Here is a 6,000-nt window from a genome sequence, read left to right as displayed (position 1 = left end):
AGGCTTACAAGGTTGAGGTGGGATGTGGGGAGATGCTATTCACTTCTCATTTAAAGGCAGGAGAAGCAGATGTCTTCATCTGCTCCAGCTGCAACAAAACATGTCTCTCCCATATTGGTCTCTACAAGCCACAGCAGGTGCTGTAGCCTTCCAACAGTTTGACTTCACCCACAAAGGACCACTCTTCCATTGTCTTCCAAGACAGACAGGTGCCAGCCAACCAGTTAATACAACAGAAAGCTTTGGATATTTTCATTTTATTCACAAGTAAAGTTGTATCACCAGGAAGCGCCTCAAATCAGCCAAACTAAAACATAATACTGATGCATTTTCAGTGTAAATTATCAAATAAATTGAAATAGATTAACTTGGAGTTTAAAAATTAGTTTACTGATTAAGTAATCAGTAAACTAATTTTTAAATTAATCTTTGCAAGACAAACTGAAATGATTTTCTTACAGATTGACTCTTAATTTTCTCTTAATCTCATCAATGCTTTGCATGTATTCTCAGGATTTTAATTTGATAAAACTAGCCAGTTCCTGGCTTGTTGGATTCAATGTTTTGAGGAACAATTTATATGACAGTCTATTTTATTTTATTTTAGAAAAGTGGTAGATTCGAAACCTGTTTGTTCAAATGTAGTCAGTTCTGCTGAGCTCCAACTAGATATATTTTAAGTTTTATCTCATTCTATGGTGGCCAGAGCTGATGGGAGCCAAGTCTAAAAATATCTGAGGGGGAGCATAGTCTCCCCATCCTTGCCTCTGCCCTTGCCGTATACAAAGAGCAGCTATCATCACTTGAATTTGGATTCAAAAGGGAGGTATCTCCAATGTCATAATGGATGCTGTGGAACTGGGAAGCACCTGGTGTAACATCAGTGCATTTTTTCTGGGGGGATGCAGGGGTACGCATACCCCTAAACTTTTTGTGAATCTAAGTTTGGCCTCATTGAGGGGCAGTATTTCTATATGAGTAGGAAAATGAGAGTACCCCTAAACAGTTTTTAGGGGGGGAAACCTGTGTAATGTTATGGTTGGTGCTACGATTGGCCGTCATGATCAGAGTTTCCTGAATGCCACATTACGACTAGTGAAGTTGCTGTGCTCTGCGAGAGGGTTTCCTGCACTGCATGGGACCTCAAGTTTATTCCTCTAAGTTTGGGTTCGGTGGGACCACTGGCTTCTCGGTTTGTGCCAGATCAAGCTGTGCAGTTCAGAAAGAACAGAGACATCTAATTCCATTTCAAGACAGATTTCAATAGGGCCTTTAATGTGCAGGAGAGAAATAACGAGAAGGTTTCCTATTATACTTCTTACAAAGAGTGATTAGAGTGTAATCAAAGAGGGCAAAAGGTGCCTGAAAGTGAACCATATTAATGAGCGACAACTGCAGAACAGAGGGGACAGAAACTTGAACTTAAAAAACAATTGCAGAGCACACGCGATGGAAACATTAACCTTCTGTTTCCTAGAGAAAGTCTTTATAAGCCTAAAGTCTCCAGTGATGCCATCAGTTAATGTGGATGGCAGTTTCTGCAATATTCATTAACGCCATCAATGTTATATGTGCTTCATGGGTGTGATCAAGAATATTTTATTTATTTAAAGAGATGTATATCACACCTTTCCAAAACCTTTTCTCTTTTTTTGTCATGCAGTATTGCACTGCTCTGTTTATAATCAGCACCACGGACAGATTTTTCTCTACATTATTAGTTCCTTGCAGAAATTCATTTGAATGTGCAGTAAATCTGTGCTCAACTGTTGCAGCACAGAACGCCTCCTGGGAGAGCAGACCAGGCAAGGACCAGAATGTTGCAAAACCAGCCACTCACCTGCTCCCTGTTTCTCTGTGGGTCTACTCTCAGGGAGAAAGTAAGGCAGGGCCTTCTGTTATAGTAAGGCAGGCCTTGGACCACACCCCTCCCAGCTGCATTCTTCCAGCCAGCAATCAAGCAATAAGTCACACTACAAGTAATACAAACGCGCTTACCTGCAGCCAGATATTCCACTGGTGTAGCACAAAACACACACACTTGCTGACTGGGAGAGCAGGCCAGGCGAGGGCCGGGATGGTGCAAAGACGGCCCCTCCCTGTTTCTCTGTAGGTCTGCTCTCTTGTACTCAGAGATCTGCAGCAGTTGCCAATTTGCTACCCTTAACAACTTGGGACCAGTTTACCTACAAGATCACCTTACCCAACATGCCCACTGAACCACTTGGCTTTGCAGAATCAGCACTGCTGCAGGTGCTCTGTAATACCTGTTCTGCATTTTTAAGAACTCGATCATTTAGTCAGACCTTTGGGTATAAGGCAGTATATAAATTCTAATAATAATAATAATAATAATAATAATAATATGGCAGCACCTACACTTTGGAACTCCCTGCCTATTGAGATCAAGCAGGTGCCTTCACTGTACACTTTTTGGTGCCTGTACTGTATAAAACAATCTTGTTTAGACAAGGCTACCCAGGTGCTTAGAAAGTTGAGGTAATTTTAATCTGCTTTAGTATTTAAACTTCTACATGTTTTAAAGTAGGGTTGTAATTTTTTCTTTATCTTTTATCTTTTTATAAACGTCTTCAGGGTGGTGGTGGTTTTGTAGAATCACACACACAAAAAATTATATCAGATTCCACTTTAAAATCTCTCACTTTTTATAATCTTTTTAAATTGATTTTCAAAAATAAAAACATACAAAATAAAACAGTACAAACAGCAATTCTCTTAATTCTGTGAGATTTTTTTCCAAAAAGAAAAGCAAGGCAGCTGAGAGTTTGGGGCTCCTGCTGGCCTGCCCCCTCAAACTGAACCTATTGGTGGTTCTGCTGTGGGAGGAACAGTAAGGGGCAAAGATGTTGCTGGAGTGGTGTGGGAAATCTTTTCTTTACCTTGCCATTGTTTCCCTGTGCTAACACAGGCCACAATGAGAAGGGAAGGGGGAGGAACTGTTCCCTGTCCCCATCTATATATATAAAAATGTTCCCATTGTGTGCGCTGCGGACACCGATGTTCTCCGTAACCGCTGGACCAAAGTGCATCAAATTTAGGACACAGCGTAATGACCATCAAGGAAGGATCTGGCATAATAAAAAAATTTTAAAAAAAAAAAACCTATCATGCCTAAAATATAGAATAAAGGCAAAAAAATGGCGCGCACATTACGTGTCACCAGCAACAGAACTGAAGACTTTGAACAACAACCAATAGAAAGGCTCATCACTCCTATATTGTCTCCCTGCTTATTTAACTTATATGCAGAATTCATCATGCGAAAGGCTGGACTGGATGAATCCCAAGCCGGAATTAAGATTGCTGGAAGAAATATCAACAACCTCAGATATGCTGATGACACAACCTTGATGGCAGAATTAAAGAACCTTTTAATGAGGGTGAAAGAGGAGAGTGCAAAATATGGTCTGAAGCTCAACATCAAAAAAAACTAAGATCATGGCCACTGGTTCCATCACCTCCTGGCAAATAGAAGGGCCAGAAATGAAGGAGGCAGTGAGAGATTTTACTTTCTTGGGCTCCATGATCACTGCAGAGGGTGACAGCAGTCACGAAATTAAAAGACACCTGCTTCTTGGGAGGAAAGCAATGACAAACCTAGACAGCATCTTAAAAAGCAGAGACATCACCTTGTTGACAAAGGTCCATATAGTTAAAGCTATGGTTTTCCCAGTAGTAATGTATGGAAGTGAGAGCTGGACCATAAAAAAGACTGATCACCGAAGAATTGATGCTTTTGAATTATGGTGCTGGAGGAGACTCTTGAGAGTCCCATGGACTGCAAAAAGATCAAACTTATCCATCCTTAAAGAAATCAGCCCGAGTGCTCACTGGAAGGACAGATCCTGAAGTTGAGGCTCCAGTACTTTGGCCACCTCATGAAAAGAGAAGACTCCCTAGAAAAAAACCTGATGTTGGGAAAGATGGAGGGCACAAGGAGAAGGGGGCGACAGAGGATGAGATGGTTGGACAGTGTTCTCGAAGCGACTAGCATGAGTTTGGCCAAACTGCGGGAGGCAGTGAAAGATAGGCGTGCCTGGCGTGCTCTGGTCCATGGGGTCACGAAGAGTCGGACACGACTGAACAACTAAACAACAACAAATTAAAGCAATTTGGTTTGATTTGTAATAAATTGGAAAATCAATAAAAAATAATTTGAAAAGAGAGAGAGAAATTGAAAGTGGTGTTTGATAGGTGGATGAGCTTGTAGGTGGAGTCAAAGGATCTTAGTAAGGAAACTGCCCTACTTATAAAGATTGCTTAAGAGATAGGTGTGCAGTGGAGAATTCCTTGCATTTAATGTGTGAGAGATAAAGCAGATTATTTTAGGAGCTTTACTTTTTACTAACGATTTAAAAAGCTACAGGGAAATGGGGGTATCATAAGGAGAAAGTGGGCATTGTCCTTACGGTGGGGAGTTAGGAGTCCATCCTCATCTTTTTCTCCGCTATACGGAGTCCATCCTCATCTTTTTCTCTGCTATACTGCATTTATGAGCTCCAGTATCATTACTGGGACTGGTCCGGATTTCTTTCTTGCCTCTGGATGGCATTTTAGATTCAAGAGGCTAAGTTAAAATCTCAATAGTTAGAGTGTTGAATTCAGCCACCTTCCGGGCTTTCACTTGATAAATGGGGTGCTGAGAGAACAGATAAGCTCCAAGTTTGTTAATTATTGCTTATCTCACAGCTCAACATTCTTCTGTTCTCCAGCTTTCAGGTTAAAAGAACAATTGGTAGTTAATAAAATACTTCTGAATACTCAAGTAGTTAAACAAATTCACAAGGGTGTTATGTCATACTACTCATAGAGCAGTAGGTATTTATTTATTTATTTATTTATTTTATATACTGCCCTATACCCGGAGGTCTCAGGGCAGTTCACAGACGAACAGCCCAATAACGCCCCCCAGTAAATTAGTCACAGAGGGCGAATGTTACCTGAAGCCAAGCAACTGAGAGAAATGCCTTTTGTCTTTCTATGAGTGATAACAAATAAATCAGTTATACTGAAGCCAAGCCACAAAGTCAACAGGACTATGTCAAGGTGACTTTACCACTTTCATGGGTAAAAACTTATAAGTGGGCCTATGCTTTACACAGATGGACCTAAATTCCATCTATGGCATCTCCATTTTTTTATTTTTTTTAAGTGGAAATTGTAAGGCTCAGAAGAGTCTCTCCCAGTAACGGACGACAGCAGCTCAGATGGCTCAAAAGTCTATAAATGTTTGCATAACAAGATAGACAACACACTTTAGTATATGGGCATACCTGCTTGTGGTGAAAAATAGGTGGGGGGTTCTTTTTATTGTGAACATTGTCTCATTTTTCCCATACTAGTTCAAGGGATGTGGTGGGCTTGTTGCCAGTTTCATAGCTACTTGGCCATGTGTTTTCGCTCCTTTAGAAAACCTTCAAGTCTCAAGACTTGCTGTATTTTATTGTCAGCACTTTGCTTTCATCTCATTAAAAGCTATTAACTGTCTTCCCAGCTCAACGACAAAACAGCTGAGGGGGTAGGAATTGCTGCACCTGAAAGCAGTCAAAGAGCGTTCACAGTTATTGCCTTGTCCTCTATTTTTTGCTCAGCAAATTAGATGTGAACTCCCTATTGGCCAGATTAGTTTATAATAATAAATCTTTTAGGGCTCTGAACCAGGTCTGCAACTTCTAGACTTTAGCTTTTTCCTTTAAAGGCTGACTTCCTGCTCACTGAAAATCCCTACTTGCTAGCTTGTTAAAACTTAGCCAGGTGCCTGTCCTTGTTAATCTAGCTCTTATTTATGTGACAACACCCTAAATGGTTCACATAATAAACAAGGAAACTTTGCTTTGGACTGTTGGATACCCACAAAAATAAATATGAACTAGGCAGGAACCAAAATATTTCTTCATGAAAAGTTGATTGCAGATTGGGGCAAATGATGAACTGTAACTTGCTGGGGGAGTATGTTTCCCTATCTCTTCCTGGGAAATA

The sequence above is a fragment of the Lacerta agilis genome, chromosome 3, assembly GCF_009819535.1.
Source record: "Lacerta agilis isolate rLacAgi1 chromosome 3, rLacAgi1.pri, whole genome shotgun sequence".
NCBI lineage: Eukaryota > Metazoa > Chordata > Lepidosauria > Squamata > Lacertidae > Lacerta > Lacerta agilis.
The sequence above is the reverse complement of the archived record's forward strand: the minus strand, read 5'-3'. Positions refer to the sequence as shown.